We start from the raw sequence: 19,463 nt of genomic DNA, 5'->3' as shown, positions 1-19,463 counted from the left end.
GCTTCCTGTCTCTGGGCCCCCAAAGATACAATGACCTTTGTTTCCTGAGCCTCTCCTGTGTCCTCTGCAGTGCATTCAACGTCTGACCATCCCACAAAAGAGCACGGGCTATGTCTGGGGCCGTGATCCGAGGATGTCATGAAGGAGGCTGCATTACTACCTCCTTCCTGGAGCCTGCCCAGCTGCACATCTCAAAGCATTCGACCTGCATCCGGGCGTGAAGCAAGGGGTAGGGGGGAGGGCAAAGGCATATTCTTTTTGGGATTGCCTCTTTTATTCAGGAAATCCACATCTTTCAGGGCTTCTCCCTGAGACTCATAGCCAGATTTGTCTCATGGGAGCACCTCTAGCTGCAAGAGAGGCTGGGAATGAAGCGTATCACTTCTCAGCTTCCAGAAAAGAGGGAATGAACAGCCGGCATGTGTGCCATCTAAGCAGAGTGGGACGGGGACAAGGGGGGAGCACAGGCGGGTAGCCCCCAGGCATGTGTGTCCTAGTGGTGAGACCTCAGACACATCCTTCCTACTGTCAGGAGCGAAACAGAGATGCTCACATTAGAGGCAGGTACTCAGTCTTAGGGAGGGGATCCTAGTCATTGTAGTAAGACTATAAAAAAGAAGGGACATTTAATGAACAGGAAAGGTCAAAACTGCCATTACTTGTAGATACATGATGGTCTACCTAGAAAATCCATGAAAATCAATAAAAATAATTAGAACCAATGAGATTTGGTGGTGGCCTGAAGCAAAATCTGCATACAAAATCAATACTTATAAAACAACTATATTCACACATAAATTAATAGAAGAAATACCCTATACACAATAGCCATGAACTTTAAAATATCCAGAAATAAACCAAATAGGACAACTACTGAGATCTAGTATATATACATATATAAAGAGCTTCTATAAATGAGTTGAAAAAAGACAACCCGGTTTTTAAACGGGCAATTAATAGTAAAGGAACTACAAACAGATATGTAAACAGCCCATAAGGACAAGAAGGGAGCTAAGTCTAAGAGATATGAAATTAAAACAATGAGATATTAGTATTTATCGTGAATACTAGAGATGGATAATGTCAAGTGTTGGTAGGGTGTGTTGACAGGGTCCTGGTGTGACAGTAAACGAATGCATCTTTTTGGTGGGCGACTTGGAGGTCTCCGTGGAAGGAGGAGGCATTCCCTCCGCCCGAGGGCAGTCCTGGACAGGTGCTGAACTCCAGTGTCAGAGACCCAGGAGGATGTCCTGTAGCTTTGCTCGAGCAGCAGCAGGTTGGGAAGGATATACGTGTCCTTCAACTGGGAATGCTGGACAGTGGATTGGGTTTCACTCCTACCACAGCACAAGCTGCGGAATTCGGAGTGGCTTCTGTGAGCCCACCAAGCGACATCTCTCACTGATGACAGCAGTAGGCCTTGCATAGACCGTCGGGCCTCGGCTCCAAGGAGTGAATGCAGGCCCATGGCGGAGTCTGTGCTTCCTTCTTCCTCCTCTGCCTCTAGCTGTGGATTGAGGCTGAGCTGGGCCCAAGGGCTCTGCCAAATGGATGGCTACCGTCCAGGAGGAGCTCCTCTTTTTGGAGACAGAGCTTCAGTGGAAGCCCCCCCCCCCACCCATGGGAGGGGGGCATCCCTCATCTTTCTTTCTCGTCTATTGCTTCCAGCTCTGCCAGCCTTGTTTGCAGAGTCGTGCCGTCGGGCAGACCTTGACCCTGGGGAAGGACGCTCCACGTGAGTCATCCATTGCTGGGTGGCCACCGGGCAGAGGAAGCACATGCTGGTTATCTTGCAGGGTTTCTGAGTCAGGGACCTGGGAGTGGCTCAGCTGGGTGGTCCTGCATCATCTGAAGCCCCAGCTGGGGAGCGCTCATGTGGTACTCAAGAGGCTTCGGCTCCTCGCCACATGCATCTCTTCGGGGCGGCTGGCTTCCTCTGGAGCTAGTGATACAAGAGCAAGAGAGCACAACAGCATACCCAGCATGCAGACGGCAGTGCTTTTTTAATTTATTTATTAAGATTTTATTTATTTTTTTGAGAGAAGGAGAGAGAGAGTGAGCACACGAGCAGGGGGAGGGGCAAAGGGAGCCTGATGTAGGACTCGATCCCAGGACCCTGAGATCATGACCTGAGCTGAAGGCAGACACTCAGCTGACAGAGCCACACAGATGCCCCAAAATGCAGTGTCTTTAATAATGGGTCCTGGCCTCAAAGAAATGACTTCTGCCACTTTCTGCTAGTTATACAGGCCAACCTGGGTGTAAGGTGAAGTAGGGGATGACGTGGGGCTGTGTATGTGGGTGATGTGGGATAATTAGGCACCATCCTGGAGGCCGGCTCCCATAGTCTCTCTGACCAGAGGAACAGAGGAAGGGGCCCTTTCTGCTGGAAAGGGTGGGGACCGCTGGTGTCTTTTCCTCACTTGTCTTGCCATTTTGCTCTCGAGGCCACTCTAGGCGTGTAGATCTGTAAAACAACATGATTTCAATGACAGTCCTGGGAAACAAAGGCTCCACAGTCAAAAGAGTGAAGTTGGCCCCTACCTCACACCATATACACAAAATAAAGTGGATCAAAGTCCTACAGGTAAGAGCTAAAGGTGGAGATCTTAGGAGAAAAAAATGCAGGAAAAGCTTCATGATATGTGATTTGAGATGATTCCTGGGATATGACACCAAAAGAACAGGCAACAAAAGGAAAGAAGCAGAGACAAACTTGACTACATCAACATTTGAAACTTGTATGCATCCAAGGACATAGACCCCAGACTGAATCAACCCACAGCGTGGGAGACTCTGCTATGCCTCAAGTCAAATGGGGCCAAGTGGATGCTGACAGCAGAGGTGGGTCCTCGAGAAGGGGAAGAAGGCTTCATAGGGAAAGTGCTACTCTGCCCTTGAGGTCTGGTGGGGAGTTTGCCATTCGAGATGGGAAGGTCACTCTAGGCAGAGGCATGAGAAGTGGGCTGGGAGGGCACAGCTGGCCCCATGTCCCAGGAAGGAGATTAGTGAGAGGCTGGCAGGGACTTCTCACACAGACTTCTAGCCTGCTTGACAGAAACCCCAGACCCACAGCACGCTTCCTGGCAGGGCTCTACCTCCAGGGCTGTCATCAGGGACACAGGCACCAGAGTACCCGAGTCCCACTGTGGGCATGACAGTGGGACAATGGGCCAGGGCACAGGAAGTCCCCAGGAGCAGAGGGACCCCCAGGGCATCCTTGTCTAGATGTGCCCGACAAGAGCCTTGGGATCTGTGGCTCCAGGAAGGTGCTCACTTTTCGAAGAGGTAGAGGCCATCTGTGAACTGCACTGACTGTGTGTGCGTGTGTGGGGATAAGGGGCCAGGAAAGGGGAGTCCACCCTAGTTTGCACTTGGCTCCACACTGCTCTCAGGATGGGATCCTGGCCTCCGGTCTCAGTCGAATATGATGAGGCCCAATAGAGGATGAGATCTGGTGGGCATGTGGGTGTTGGGGTCGCAGGGGCCAAGACAGAGCCAAATCTTCCTTCTTTATGGTGGAAGTCCAAAAATCCCCAAAATCATGGTGTTCAGGGAGACGAAGAAAATCCAGCTGTAAAAAGAAGGACATCCTGCCATGTGCAAGACCATGGCTGGAGCTTGAGGGCATCATGATAAGTGAAATAATTCAGATAGAGAAAGACAAGTACCTTATGATCTCACTTATATGTGGAATCTAAGAGGACCCGAATTCAGAGAGACAGGGAGTAGAATGGTGGTCTCCAGGGGCTCAGGGTGAGGAAAGCGGGGAGATGTTGGCCACAGGGAAGGATCTTCCAGTTATAAGATGAATAAGTTCCGTAGATCTAATGCACAGCGTAGTTAATAATTGTGTATTGCGTATTTGAAAGTTGCTAAGAGAGATCTTAAACTTTTGGACTGTAAAAAACTGTAACCATGTGGGGTGATGGGTTACTTCACAAAGTGTAGTATACATACCTCATAAAGTGGACATAGCAACTATGCTTTATACATATATTCACATATCAAGTACACCATGCGTCAGAACCGTTGCATTGTATACTCTCAACTTACACAATGTGACATGTCAGTTGTATCCATAAAAGCTGGGGAAATACCAGAATAACTGGTTGCAAGAGGTCAAAGCGAGAAAGAGGCGATGGGAGAGGGCAGGGCTGTTGATTGAATGCATGACCCTCATTAAACTGTTTAAATGGGGTATGAACACCTCCGATAAACCAGAGCAGGAGAAAGGCTGTGTGTGCACGCTGGGGCTTCTGTGATGGTGAGTGCACGAGTGTGGCCTGAGACCCCTGCCTTGGGGGGCCAGCTGGAAAAGGGTGGTCGGGATTCTCCTGGAGGCCATGTGATTGTTACACCTGTTGAACAGGGGCTTGCCCTCCCCTGCCTTCTACCTGGGCAGACCCCGTTCCAGAATTCCTGGGTCAGAACTACAGGGATGGGCCTTGTTTTGGTGTCTAATCTCTGAAAAGATTTCTGGGAAAAAAACCCAGAACATTTATTGGCAAGTTCCCATCATTTAGGGAAGAGCTGGCTGTAGCAGTAGAAAATGACATGGCTTTAAAATGACACATTTAGGGCAGCCCCGGTGGCGCAGTGGTTTAGTGCTCCCTGCAGCCCACGGTGTGATCCTGGAGACCTGGGATTGAGTCCCACGTCGGTCTCCCTGCATGGAGCCTGCTTCTCCCTCTGCCTTTGTCTCTGCCTCTCTCTCTCTCTCTCTCTCTTTCTGAATGAATGAATAAATAAATCTTTAAAAAAAATTAAATGACACCTTTATAAAATGTCTCGAACATAAGACCCTATCATCCAGAAAGCTGGACCGTCTACCTTCCGGGAAGGCCCACGGCTGATGCAGGCAAATGGCGTTCTTCTCTGCCCTTTGTCACAACCAGATTTCTCTGTGGGCTGACCAGGGGGCCTGGACAGGGTGCCCAGTGATAGTGAGCAGGAAGCCAGGTGGACCCGGGAGCTTTAGGCACCCCTCCCCCAGCGCAGCAATTGGCGAGGGTTTTGAAGCTTCTCAGGGTTTGAGTTCCTTGAGTTCCCGAGTCACCTCTGTGGTTCCTAGGGATTCCCCCCCCCCCCCCCCACTCCACCTGTTTGGAGCAGGTGCCAGCTTGAGAGCCAAGAGCTCCACCTGGAGGGCAGGAGCCTTTCTCAGGTATTGAGGCTTGTCTGCATCCCTGGCTGCTGTCTCGCAGCAGGAATCTGAGCTGCATCCTTGTGGCCTGGGGTGGGAGTCCTGAGGTGCAGAGGCCAGTGGTCTCTCTGCTGGGGATGGCAGGCAGGCTCAGGGCCCCACGGAGGGAGGCCCAGGGGCATGGAGGGCCTCCAGGGGATCCAGAACGCACCCTGCGGCCCAGCTGCCCTGTGAGCCCCGTCTGCACCAGAGCATCTGGAGAAGGCCCTAGGGCTTCTTATGTGACAGGAAGGGCCTGAGCACATTAATGCATGTGCACGCTGAAGAGGAATGACAAAAATGATCCTGTTCCTCAGAACCTGTGTGCTTCTCCCCATGGCTTCCCATCCCTTCCCCAGAAGCGAGGAGGAGATGGGGACAAGGTGGCCATCTACTCGCCCAGGACAGGGGCCCCGCCACCCCTGGATCTCGGGCTTCAGCTTCCAGGACCATGAGGAATAAATTCATGTTGCCAGAGCCTCCGGATTTGTGGTGCTTTGTCTTGGCAGCCCCTGCAGACTCTGGCTTAGGGCAGAGTGGGCCCTGCCTCACTCCTGTCTCACAGGGTCCCTTGGGACAAGCCACCAACTTCTCTGGTTCTCCTTCTTCAGCGACACAATGGGACAGCTGTGCCGTAGGGAAGAGCCACAGCTCTTCTGTACAAGGGCAGCGGGGGCCCAGTCCGGGACAGTGGTCCTGAGGCCCCATCGCCGGCTGGCCCCTGCCCCTCCGTGGCCCGTAACTTCATGGGACATGACCTTCATGGGACATGGAAAACAACACATGTATGACAGGTGGATTGATCCAGCAGCTTCAGGAAGGAAGGTGCTCAATAACATTTCTTTGAAAGAGTAAAAGGCTAACATAATTGCAGGCCGAGAGGGCAGAGGCACCTTCTTCCTGAGAGCCCAGCTCCTGGGATAGAGTAGGAGCCTGGGTCCTTGTCCCTCACAGGCAGGATGGCCTCGGGACAGGGCTCAGGAAGGAAGATGGAAGCATCTGGGAGATTCTGGACCCCGATTCCTCCCTTTCCTCTTTCCCTTGCCTGTTTTCCGACAGTTCTTCAATTCACAGAATGTGTTTGGGGGACCCCAGGATTGGGGGCTGGGGAGATGGCTTTCTGCCCCCATGAGAGGACTCCTGGGAGAAAGTGGGGTGACCCAGGGGATGGAAGCAGTTAGGAGGGGGGACAGGGAGGTGGGGAGGGGGCAGAGGAGGGAGGGCTCTTGGCAGCTCCTTAAGGTGGAAATTAAAAGGTTTCCAGCAACAAAGCCACCAGAGGAGAAACGTGGGACCTCGGCTTCCTGGAATAATAATAGCACATCCTTCCTGAGTGCTTCCTGCGTTCCGGGAATGGTGCCCAAGTGCCGGCATCCTGCGGTCCGCCTGTGACCCTCAGGGTAGGTCCTGTGTTTATTGCTATTTTACAGATAAGGAAACTGAGAGCCCAGTGCGCTTGGGTGACGTCCCTGAGTCCGCAAGCCTGTTAGTGGTGGAGACGAGCTTGAGCCCCTGATCATGTGATCCCAACTGCTCTGACCACCCCTGCGTGACCAGGGCACGAGAGGCACCAGCACCTCTTCTTGGATGGGGGCACGGCTCGCCCTCCCCTCTGCTGGGTCTCGGGCGCCAAGGGCCCTGGCTGCGGGCCAGGGTGGCACTGAGTGTGGCCTCACACGGTGAGGTGGCCCAGCCTTGCCCAGGCTCCTGGGAGAGCAGGCTCGGCTGCTCATGCCAACCTGGCCCTCCGCAGGGCCGGGGGTCTCATGGGAAAAGTGGGGCTCTGGCCTGCCCTCCGCCCTGCGCAGTCACCCCCCTCGCTCTGTGCCTGATGCTGTTGGCGGGGGTCTCTGCCTAAGGGGGGGCCGGAGCCCTTATGGAGGCGCCACCCCACTCTGCGCTTGGCCAGCTTCGAGGGACGGAGCCTGGTTCACCGGCAGCCGTGTACCCAGTGGCGCCAAGTCCACCTGCTTATGGCTGAGAGACAGTGTTTCTGGGGATTTGCTAGAGTACTGTGAGGTCTGTGCCTCTGCTCCCTGAAACCCTCTGTGTCTCAGCCATCGTGAGCCTGCACCCCAACACCTGCATGACCACAGCCCTCCGTGAGCCTGCACCCCGACACTCACATGACCACAGCCCTCCATGAGCCTGCACCATGAGACCCACATGACCACAGCCTCTGTGACCTCAGTTTGGAATGTAGGTGCAGTTTCCTTCTTCTTCCTGCGTCTCTGTTCCTTTCCTCTTTTTTTTTTTTTTTAGATTTTATGTATTTATTCATGAGAGACAGAGAGAGAGGCAGAGACCCAGGCAGAGGGAGAAGCAGGCTCCACGCAGGGAGCCTGACACGGGACTCGATCCTGGGGCTCCAGGATCAGGCCTTGGGCTGAAGGCGGTGCTAAACCGCTGGGCCCCCAGCTGCCCCCCTGTTCCTTTCCTGATGCTCCCGAGCGTGGTCTGTGGGTTTGAGCTCCCCTGTCCATCTGCTGCACGGGGTTGGTAGTGAGACCTTAGCTTCCCTGTCAGTCTGGGGACCGGGGTCCTTCAAGGGAGGCTTTGTGTGGGGCCGGGGCCACCCACACTCACGCCGCTCCTTTCCTCACCCAGATTCCAGTGGACCTTCCTCCTTTCCCTCAGGATTCGGGGAGGAGAGCTGATTCCACTTCTGCTTTCTCTGATGAGCTGCTGGCCCGAGAGTTTGCATTTTCAGGGCTGCTGGGTCTGGGTTCCCACGGCCTCACCTCCTGCAGCCTCAGTCCAGCTGGGGGCTGGGGGCCGAGGGCAGGCTGGGCCCTGGGGGCTTGCTGCTTTTCCTCTTCTTACTGACAGGCAGTTTTCAGCCTTTAAATTCATTTTTTATTTTAATTCTAGCATCGTTAACATTTTTGCAGTCTTGGCATGCTTTCTTCCCAAGCAATAGGGAGGGTATGGTTTTTGCATAGAAATTTCATAGATACTTCAGGTTATTTGAGGAGGAGAGTTTGGAGTCCTGTGATTGGAGATACTCAATGCCCCTCTTTCTCTTAGGGACAAACCACTCAGGCCAACAAATCAGTAAAACCTTAGATTTGTTCTAACAGACGCTCGGGAGGGCGAATGGCGTCCTCGTGCAGACTACCCATCTGAGTATAAAACAAGCCTCCGTAAAATTAAATTCACAGTCATACAGAGTGTTTTCTTACCATGATAGAATTAAAGACCAGTAAGATATCTAGAAAATCCCCAAACTATTTGGAAATTAAGCAAAACTGTTTTATTTTTATTTTTATTTTTTTACCTTTTTTAAAAATTGGTGTTCAATTTGCCAACATATAGAATAACACCCAGTGCTCATCCCATCAAGTGCCTCCCTCAGTGCCCGTCACCCAGTCACCCCCACCCCCCGCCCACCTCCCTTTCTACCACCTCTTGTTCATTTCCCAGAGTTAGGAGTCTCTCATGCTCTGTCTCCCTTTCTGCTATCTCCCACTCATTTTTTTCTCCTGTCTCCTTTATTCCCTTTCACTATTTTTTATATTCCTCAAATGAATGAGAAAAATTGTTTTAAAGAATCCACAGGTCAGAGAAAAAAAAAATCCCAGGGCAATTCTTAGGAAGTGTCTCATCTAAACATAAACACATCAGTTTGTGCGATGTGCCAAAGCCGTGTTGAGTGGAAATTGAACCTCGAGTGCTCATATCAGAAAAGAATTAAAATTCTAAATTGATATGATTCCATCAGAAGAAGCTAGGGAAAAGAGGCAAATTAACCCCCAAATAAGTCAAAGGCAGGAAATACTACAGACAAGAAATCAGGGAAAAGAAGGCAGATGACCTTCTGGAATCAGTAGAGCCGAGAGTTGACTCTCTGAAGAGCTTGCCAACACTGGCAAAATCCTAGCAAGAATGATGAAAAGGGAAAGAAGGAATCCAAAATTTATTGGCATCTGGGAGAGAGGGGCCATCATAAGAGATCCTGCAGACGTTGGGAGGATAATACGGAAATGATACAAGCAAACTGATGCTGGTAAGTCTGACAAGTCAGATCCAAGAACAAATTCTTTGAAAACATGGTTTATGAAAACAGGCACAAGAATTAATGGTCAATCTGAGTAGCCCATAGCTGTGTAAGACACGGAATTCTTTTTTTAAAGTTTGTTTATTTATTTAGTCATTTCTACACCCAACGAGGGGCTTGAACCCATGACCCTGAGACCAAGAGCTGTAGGCTCTTCCCACTGAGCCAGCCAGGTGCCCTGAAATGGAATTCTTAATAAAAAACCTTCCTAGAAAGAAAAACTCTAGAGCCTGATGGGTTCACTGGTAAATCATATCAAATACTTAAGGGAAGGGGCGCCTGGGGGCTCATTCAGTGAAGCATCTGCCTTCAGCTGAGGTCGTGATCTCAGGGTCCTGGGATGGAGGCCTGTGTCGGGCTCCCTGCTCAGTGGGGGAGCCCGCTTCTCCATCCCCCTCTGCGCTTCCCCCCTGCTCATGCTCTCTCTCTCTCTCTGTCTCTCTCTCTAATACATAAATAAAAAATCTTTAAAAAGTACTTAAGGGAGATTTTTTCTTTTTTAAATTTTTATTTATTTACGATAGTCACATAGAGAGAGAGAGAGAAGAGGCAGAGACATAGGCAGAGGGAGAAGCAGGCTCCGTGCACTGGGAGCCCAACGTGGGATTCGATCCCGGGTCTCCAGGATCGCGCCCTGAGCCAAAGGCAGGCGCTAAACCACTGCACCACCCAGGGATCCCTTAAGGGAGATTTAACAGCAGTTTTAAACTAATAAAATCAAGGAGGAGGGAATGCTTTCTAACTCATTTTATAGGAACAGTGGAGCTCAGATACATAACAAGCGAATTACAAGAAAAGAAAGCCATAGATCAATATCCCTTGTAAATAGAGATGCAAAAGTTGTTGACGATACATCACAGATAGCATCCAGCTATGTAGAGCAAGGGTCTACATCTTAGATCCTTAACATGTCTTAACCTGGTGGGTTTGATCCCAGGAATGCAAGGTTGGTTTTACATTAAAAAAAAAAAGAATGAGGGATCCCTGGGTGGCGCAGCGGTTTGGCGCCTGCCTTTGGCCCAGGGCGCGATCCTGGATACCCAGGATCGAATCCCACGTCGGGCTCCTGGTGCATGGAGCCTGCTTTTCCCTCTGCCTATGTCTCTGCCTCTCTCTCTCTGTGACTGTCGTAAATGAATAAAAAAATAAAATAAATTTCCTCTTAAAAAAAAAATAAATAAAAAAAAAGAATGAAAATCACCATATGCACAGAATCAAGGGGAGTCTTCACACAGGTGTGTAAACCAAAATTCCACAGCAATTCGTGATAATGAGTTTCAGACAGCTAGACATGGGGCAGAAACTCATGGCGGAAGCACAAGGCATGGTTTCCTGGGGGCTGGGGGACAAGGGGTCCCGCAGATGCACCCACCCAGTGGGCCTGACCTTGGGGGCAGCTGCTCCTGAGCGCTGGCCAAGACTGCGGCCCACCTTTCCCTGGACTTGGTTTCGTCCTTCCCCTCATCTTGCAGAGCACGGTGTCCGCTTCCCACTGGACCTTCCCCTCGGGATGGGCATGACGACCTTCGGGTTGGGGAACCACATTAACAGGCCCATTTCTTGCTGCAGAGAAACCCGCGTCCGGGCCCTTGGTTCAGGCCCCTGTCACTCGGCTGTCAAGGGCCAAGCCAGGACACGCTGGGTTACGAGCTCCTGGGAGGCAGGCAAGTGCACATGATCTTTGTGTTTCCAGGAACTAGTGTTCCCCCAGCAAAGTGGTTGCTTGGGGGCAGCATGCTGGGCGGGTTCCCCACATGTGGTCTCTTGCTCCTGGGCGGGGCCCCCTAGCTTCAGAGCTAGGAAGGCTGGGCCCAGGTGGCCCGGCTTCGCTCCTGGAACCCTACTGTTCAGGGCGGGACTCCTTCCCTAGAGAGACAAATCACCTCATGGAAAGCCTTCCAGGATGGCTACTTCCAACCCCTGCGCTTCTGGTATGTAGCTCACAGCAGAATGTTCCCGGCCGTTGCCGGTTGCAGGGCAGATGCCTGTGCTTCCGATGGGGGACCTCTGTCTCCAGGGAGGCTGTGCCTGTGCCCCCAGGACGGAGCCTGGGCGTGGCGGGCTGCCCTCTGGCCCCCCGGCGCCCTGCAGCTTCCCACCCCAAGCTGACCTCCTAGACTATCTGAGATCTGCCCACCTAGGATCCGCTTGCTGGGCAACCTGCTGCTTTTCCATGGTGGTCAGACCCCAGACACTTGGGGTGGGGTAGGCGTTTTGGGGAGCCCTGGTTGGTTCAACCCCGCGCAGAAGCCGTAGACGGGGAGATGGAAACGGAGTCTGGGAAAGGCCAGGGCTTTGCCAAGGCCACATCTTCAAGTGCACTGTGTTTCGGGCGTCCTGCCTGTGAGTGGGAGAAGCATGGTCTGAATCAGCTGCTGAGGACAAGCTGTTCTCCGACATTCTGCTTCTCAGGACCTTGGCTCCCCGACGGCTCGGTGCGGGCTCCAGGCTCCGCTGCATGAGCCGGTGGCCGTGCTTCCTCCCCCGTGGAGGGGAGGGACTGTCCCGGCTCTCCAGGCATTGTAACACCGTGGGTGCTGTGAGTGCGGGCTGTCATGGGGTGCGGGCCTTGCTCAGGTGTGGGCACCACGTGGGCACCGCGGCTCTGCCTCTGGACCAGACTGGTGCTGCCAGTCTGATGGGAGCGGTGGCTGCTTTTCTTTCCTGTGAACAGAGAATGGTGGGAAGCGTGTGACAGCAACGTTAGGGTCGCCAAGGCGGCGGGGCGGGGCTCCTGCTAGGAGCCTTGTCTGCCTCCCGCTATTCCACCAGGACATTCTGCCCAGTGAGCCCAGAAGGGCACATCTTTCCTTCACACTCAGGTCACCCCCTCTCACCTAGGTCTCCCCCACACCTGAGGGTCACCGCCACACCTGAGGGTCACCCCCACACCTGAGGGTCACCTTCACACACCTGAGGGTCACCCCTACACACCTGAGGCCACTCCACATACCTGAGGGTCACCCCCACACCTGAGGGTCACCCTCATATACCTGAGGGTCATATCCACACCTGAGGGTCACCCCCACACCTGAGGGTCACCTTCACACACCTGAGGGTCACCCCTACACACCTGAGGCCACTCCACATACCTGAGGGTCACCCCCACACCTGAGGGTCACCCTCATATACCTGAGGGTCATATCCACACCTGAGGGTCACCCCCACACCTGAGGGTCACCTTCACACACCTGAGGGTCACACTCCTACACCTGAGGGTCACCCTCACACACCTGAGGGTTATCCCCACACACCTGAGGCCACATCCACATACCTGAGGGTCACCACCACACCTGAGGGTCACCCTCATATACCTGAGGGCCATAGCCATACCTGAGGGTCACACCCCACACCTGAGGGTCACACCCCACACCTGAGGGTCTCACACCCCCCACCTGAGGGTCATACCCCCACACCTGAGGTCACCCCCACACCCAAGGGTCACACCCACAGCTGAGGGTCACCCTTATACTAGGGGTGATTCCTCACCTGGCTCACTTTGGTGTCTTCTGGGCTGGGGTCTCAGAGGTGGCCTCCACATGGCAGGAGGGAAAGTAGCTGTGGGGCTGTCTGTGTGCCATCAGGAAACGTGTAGGTTCCTGGGGAGAGCCCCTGTATTCTCAGGCGCCCTGTCTTTCCTGACCTCGGGAAGTCCCTGGGCTGCAGGCAGTGTGTGTTGAGTCACACTGGACAGGCCGCCCCCCGACCCCTCCCAGCACTGCCATCTTCCTCCTGGAGCCAGGGGCTTCCCGATGGATAGCGTGTCAGGTGTGGGCCCAGGGCACGGTGGGCAGAGCTATGGCTGGCGGTGTGCGGGCCTGGCATTTGTCCAGGGCTCTCGGAGCATGTGCAGACACGCTTGGGCCCGTGGCGGCCCCTCCAGGTGCGCTGTAGACGGGAGCAGGCCTCGCATGGCGCGCCTGAGTGTCACTCCACGGAAGGGGCCGGGGGTGAGCCAATGCCCGTGCCAGCCCTTAGCCAGGTGACTTGGATGCCCCTCCACAAGGACATGAGTGGCAGCGTTGCTTCTGAGTCTGCCAAGCGAACTGCAAGGCGTGCACTCGGGGCGTGCAGCGAGTAGGTGGTCTCTCCGGGGGGCAGGCGGCCCTCCAGCCCACCCTTGACCCCTCCTTCCTGCAGGGGCAGGGCTGGGTGTGCAAGGCCAGGGGGTGGCAGGGCCTGGGACAAAAGCCCGGCTATGGGACCCCCAGCTGGAGGGCTGCACGGTGACTCAGTGGGCAGAAATCCCCCTCCCCTCAGAGAGTCCCTGTAGACAGCCAGCCCTGGGCATCAGCTCCTCAGGGGCCCTGCAGCCAACTTCTGGGGAGCCAAATGTTAAATGTGAATTTTCGACCACAGGGTTTGGTGCCCCTAAGCCTTGTGCTGTTGGAGGGTCCTCCGTACCCCCAAGGAGCCTCAGGGCGTTAATGAGGCTGCCTGTTGTGGCAGCTGAGCTGTCCTCCCCCAGAACTCGGCACCTGCTGCTTGGTGATGTGTCCCCAGGGTGGAGAGCCGTCTGCTTGGCGGATGGCGGGTCAGGACACAGAGCCCGGGCTCCACGGCCGGCGTGCACAGGACAGCAGGCAGCCTTCTGTGTGAAAGTCTGGGCAAGCTCATGCATTCATTCTGCAAACACTTCTCAGGCCTGTTGGGAGGTGGGTGTCAGCAGAGCTGAGGGAGCGACATGGGTCTTTATCCTGGGCTCCCAGTGAACCCCATGTGCAGGCTGAGCCTGTTCTGTAGATAACCCAGGAGGCCTCCGCCAAGACAGAAGGGACCATGTTCCCCCAGATGGCATCTCAGGGCCTCACACCCCAGCTCTTATCCCTCTGGTCTCTGAGCCGTGGACTAGCAAGGACTGCAGGCGGTGGTAGTCTGGGCGGGGGTGCGGCTCAAATGGGAGGTCTGACCTGAGTCTCTCTGGAGACAGACCTGTCAGCATTGGCAAACAGGAGGTAACGGGCCAAATTGTTCGCGCGAGAGCAAAAGCGTCCTTGTTCCTCAAGCTTTAAAAATACCCTAGAACATGGAGCTTGGGATGCCAGTAAACAGAGAGAAAGTTTTATTTTCAGGGTGCCACTGAGGGTGGTGGTGTTTAGTGCTGGCCTGGAGGCATATGGCAGCTGTCAGGGGTGCTCAGTGCAGGGCTGGGGTTGGGAACCCATCCAGGGGCACATAGTGTAGGGGGTGGGGGTCAGGGGCCAGTCCAGAGGCACATAGTGAGGGGATGGGGGTCAGGGGCTGGTCCAGGGGCACACAGTGAAGGGGACGGGGATCAGGAGCTGGTCCAGGGGGCACATGGTGTAGGGGGTGGGGGTCAGGGGTCAGCCCAGGGGGCACACAGTGCAGGCTCGGGGGTCGGGGCCAGTCCAGGGGGCACACAGTGCAGGCTCGGGGGTCAGGGCTGGCCCAGGGGCACATGGTGCAGGGGATGGGGATCAGGGTCAGCCCAGGGGCACACGGTTCAGGGGACGGGGGTCAGGGGCCGGTCTAGGGGGCACACGATGCAGGGGACGGGGACGGGGGTCAGGGCTGGCCCAGGGGCACACGGTGCAGGGGGTGGGGGTCAGGGGCCAGTCCTGGGGCACAAGGTGCAGGGATGGGGGTTGGGGCCGGCCCAGGGGGCACAGTGTGGGAAGTCTGGGAGAGGTTCATAGCTCGCGGCCCTGCTGCTGGCATGTGCCAGGCTGTCTGCAGCCTGAGATCCTGGTTCCGGGGGCACGGTGGGTGTCTACATGAGCCACATCCCAGGAAGTGGGTCATTTGTGCACACAGCTGGGCCTGCCTCTTTTCTCAGGAGATCAGCAGACATTCCCCAGGGTCTCAGAGTCTGGGCTCTTTTTGGCCACTCCCAGTTTCCAGGGAGTCTGGGAGAGGGCATCTGCATAGGGGCCCATGGGCACCCCAAATAAAGTTGGAGTTCCTTTTTTTTTTTTTTAATTTTTATTTATTTATGATAGGCACACAGTGAGAGAGAGAGAGGCAGAGACACAGGCAGAGGGAGAAGCAGGCTCCATGCACCGGGAGCCCGATGTGGGACTCGATCCCGGATCTCCAGGATCGCGCCCTGGGCCAAAGGCAGGCACCAAACCGCTGCGCCACCCAGGGATCCCTAAGTTGGAGTTCCTTTGACAAAGGAGGGGGTTCAATGTGTGCCAGCAAGGGTAGAAGGCAGATGAGTCAGGCCCTCCTGGTCTGGGTGGCAGGAGTGACACCTGCAGGGCAGGAGGCGCTGTCCTCCCCAGGGCTGGAGGGTGTGATCAGGGCAGAGGAGCAGCTGGAGACGCCCCCAGGGAGCCCTCGCCGCTGCCTTTGGGGTGTCGCTCCGCCCGAGGTCGGGGATCCGGGCCTCCCGGTCTCCTCTGCTCACCGCCTCACCGTGCGCGCTCTGGAGGTGAGTGTCCCCGGGGCTGTCACCCTGCGCCCAGCTCACAGCCCTCCGCTGGGGCCCGTGCTCACCTTGCACCACGCGTTTTCCTTGCCTCCAGGAGCTTCTGTTGGACGGAATCCAGTCTCGTGGTTAAAGGGAATGGTCCGCAGGAACGTTCTCAGCCAAAGGGACCAGCTCAGGAAAGTCTCGCTCACTTTCCAGGAAACGTGGGAGGGCGAGGCCCTTCCGCAGGGTGGAGAAAGTTTTCCTCGAAGCCTCCGGAGTGCAGACAGTCCCCAGAGGCCTGACTGGTCGGTCGCAGGCTTCCTTGTGCTCCGGGGGCCGCGCCAGTCCGAGCGAGTGACTCAGGCCCTTCCCGCCGACGCAGCCAGAGCGGGTATCGCTGCGGCCTCACTTCTGGGTCCCTTGGGGGCTCCTGCCCAACCCCAGGAGGGCTTCCAAGGCCCTCCCCTGGGCATCCCCTGGGGCATGTCGGGCTGCGCGGGACCCTCCCCGGTGCTCTTTGCCTGCCCCCCAAAAGCGCACTCACTCCCCGGGGGGAGGCTCCACCAGGAAACCCCATTTTAGCTTAATTGGTTGCCTTACATCCTCTTAGGGAGCGGCCCCCAGGCTCTATGGGGGGACTGGGCCCGTCTCTGATGCCTCTGCCCGTGATGGGACCTTCCCCACCCCCCATTCCATGATGGGACCTTCCTCACCCCCTACCCTGCATCTTGATGCCTACCTGAAAGCCCCGGGGCATAGCCACTAGCCTCCCAGGGACACTGCCCGAGGCCACACATACTGCCCTGTGCCGGGTACTGCTGCTGGGTGTGTTTCTGCCAGACCCAGGAGGGGCCCGATTCAGAGATAAGGTTGCTGCAGATGCGGTTTGTCAGGGTGAAGGTATCCTGGAGAGGTGGCCTTTGATGCGGTGACTTGCGGGCGAGAGGAGGGGAAGCTGGGTGCAGTTCGGGCGGCTCGTCCGCGGTGCTGTGGCGCGGTGTCCCCCTCTCGGCATACAGGACAGGCCTGCACATGAGGCCCCTATACAGTGCACACCTGGGAAAGAGCAAATCTGTTTTTAGATGGACAAGCGTGTGTCCCTGGTACCTGTGTTCCAGGTAGTCATTCCCCTCTGTCCATGCAGACTTTTCGGGTCTCTGAGAGTTCCCAGGAAATCAAGGATCACTGCCCACTCAGGACTGGGAGCCAGCGAGGCACCTTGGAAGGGACCCGTCTGCCTAGGTCACGGGGTCACCACTGGTGTCCGCGTCTGTGGGAGAGGTGACCCGGGCCCCCGTGCGTGCGACACCCACTGGACACCAGCCAGAACCACATTGGTTATTACAATTTGATTCAGCTGAACACACGGTAACACCATCAGGGCCTTCAACCTTTAGTGGAAATGATTGTGACTCGTAAAACCAAATGGGAAACTCAGGAAGTTCAAATTGCTCGATTTCCCGAGAAGGTGAACGCGAGCCTGCCCACATTCCACGCTGCCACGAGGGCTGGGGCATGAGGAGCAGTGAGCCTTCCACCAAGATGGTCAAGACGGGTTCATTGTGCGCAGACGGGCTGTGACGTGCGACCTGAAACGAAGCCCTTAGTTATCCTGCATCTGCAGAGTACTCAGACACCCTTCACATGTCCTGGGAATGTTCTAGTATTTCTGGCTTCTGCGAGCCTCTCCCTTCTTAGGAATCACGTTTCTCCAATACCTGCAGCTCAGACCCAGCCTTGGAAACTTGGTGGTGGCTCTGCTGCCTGCCTGCCCATTTCTGGCCTCCGCCATCCACTGCACTGAGAATTTTTCTTAACATGTTGACCTGTTTAAATTCAAAGCATTGTGGGGGGTTTATTGCTGTCTTGGAAACCCTATATGAGTGTCTAGTAGCATCTCTTCATGGAGACTGCAGGGGATACACCTGTAAAATGCGACGCTGTGGATTCCCTGGTGGCTGTCCTTTTAAAATTTTAATTAATTTATTTGAGAGAGAAGGAGTACAAGGTGGGGGGCAGAGGGAGAGGGAGGAGCAGACTCCCCATGGAGCAGGGAGCCCCATGTGGGCTCGATTCTAGGACCCTGAGATCATGACCTGAGCTGAAGGCAGATACCTCATCCCCTGAGCCCCCGAGGCACCCCAAGAGCTGTCCTTCTGAACCAGATCATCTCTTGTGTTTCCAGGACAGCTAATAGCCGAGGGCACAGATCTTCGTCCCCACCCTCAGCCACCTCTCCGTCGCAGTCCCTTCCACATGCGCATCTGCTACAGGCAGCAGGACACGGAGACGTCTACAAGCAGTGGCCGCATGGATGCCTGCGGGAAGGCCCTGCAGACTGGGCCCTGGGCCGGAACCACCGTAGCCGGATTCGCCTACATGGGGCCTTCATCCTTCTACGCAGAGCGGATGTCCTGGGGGGTCCACATGGCGATCTCCAAGGAGCACACGGGGAGTAGCATCCATGTGGAATGAACTCACCACTCAAGTCCCCCTCCCCAACTACAGTCCGTGTGGCACCACCCACACCCTTGGGGGACCTGCCCTCCCTGGCAGTAGCACCTGCCACGTCCTGTTGGAGGCTTCGGGGGCTGTGCACAGCCGCAGTTGGTCCACATGTGCGTGACCGCAGCTCACCTTTTCTGACAGCAGCAGGTGCATCAGGCTGGCTGTCACAGGTGCTCCCACAGGCACTTGGCTCCGCCCCAGCGCTGCCCGCCCTCTGGTCAGGCTTCCACACTCGCTCCCACCTCCCGGCCATCAGCCAGGGCCTGTGTCCTGGGCTCCCTGCCCCACCGGCCACCGGCATCCCCTACTCTCTCTCATTCTAGAAGACTGGGCTTTCCTGGGTCAGTGAAGGTGGAAATCCTTGGTGGCTCTCTGGGGGGACAGGCCATGGGGGAGCAGGAAAGACCAGAAATAAAAATACATTAATTAATACAGCAAAGAACAGTATGGTATGTATGCATTTATAAACAGACCAAATTCTGATTTATTTCAGATGTTAAGGTTTATGGAAAAGCCTGCAAATCATGTTCCTGCTGTTTGCCACTAACAGTATCCAGAATCTAGAAGCATAAACACTGGTGTATGAAGAGTAGCCCCAGGTTAGGAGAACTTCCTCCTGGTTTCAGGTGTCACCACATGGACTATCCGGCCTTGGTGGAGGGGGTGGGCAGGAGAGAGACGCGGGTGCCACGAGACTGGCCGAGCTGGGGTTCCTTCCAACCTCGTCCACAGTGAAAGCTGGCTGAGGTGGGGTGGCTTGGTGCCACCTTCCTGGTGGAGGACGCAGGACATCGATTTATATTCTGGGACAGGGGACTTCGAATCCTTTCCTGCCCATAGGACGTGCACCCCGGTGCCGGCTTATCAGTCCCTCCCGGGATGGGCCTCGGCGCTGGCCCTCGTTCTCTGTGTGTCCACCCCAGACAGAGTCACCCAGACCTTTGGGCCACTTCGCACGAGCTTCACAGGATGACCCTTTCTCCGAGATGTGCACACATTCTCTGTCTGCTGTGAAGGCCTGGAGGACAGTCCCTCAGCACGTAGTTCTCCGGACACGGAGACAATTTACTGTCCAAGGGGTCATGTCTTTGTTTTGCTTCCTCTTTAAGGTTGGACTAATAAGAGGCCAAATTTCTGTGACCTGACCAATTTTGTTCTAGTCTGAGTTGTTCTGGAGCAGAGGGGTGAGGATGGGGGCTTGGTCAACCTGGCTGCCTTCTGGGGACAGTCCTGACCGGCCCGGGGTGGGGCCGCCCTGGGTGACCGTGGGGCTGGAGGCGGTGTCAGGGTGCAGATGCCTCCTTATGCCTGGCTTGCAGCCCTTCCCATCTCCTCCG

This window comes from Vulpes lagopus, chromosome 4 (genome assembly GCF_018345385.1).
Source record: "Vulpes lagopus strain Blue_001 chromosome 4, ASM1834538v1, whole genome shotgun sequence".
Classification (NCBI taxonomy): domain Eukaryota; kingdom Metazoa; phylum Chordata; class Mammalia; order Carnivora; family Canidae; genus Vulpes; species Vulpes lagopus.
The sequence above is the reverse complement of the archived record's forward strand: the minus strand, read 5'-3'. Positions refer to the sequence as shown.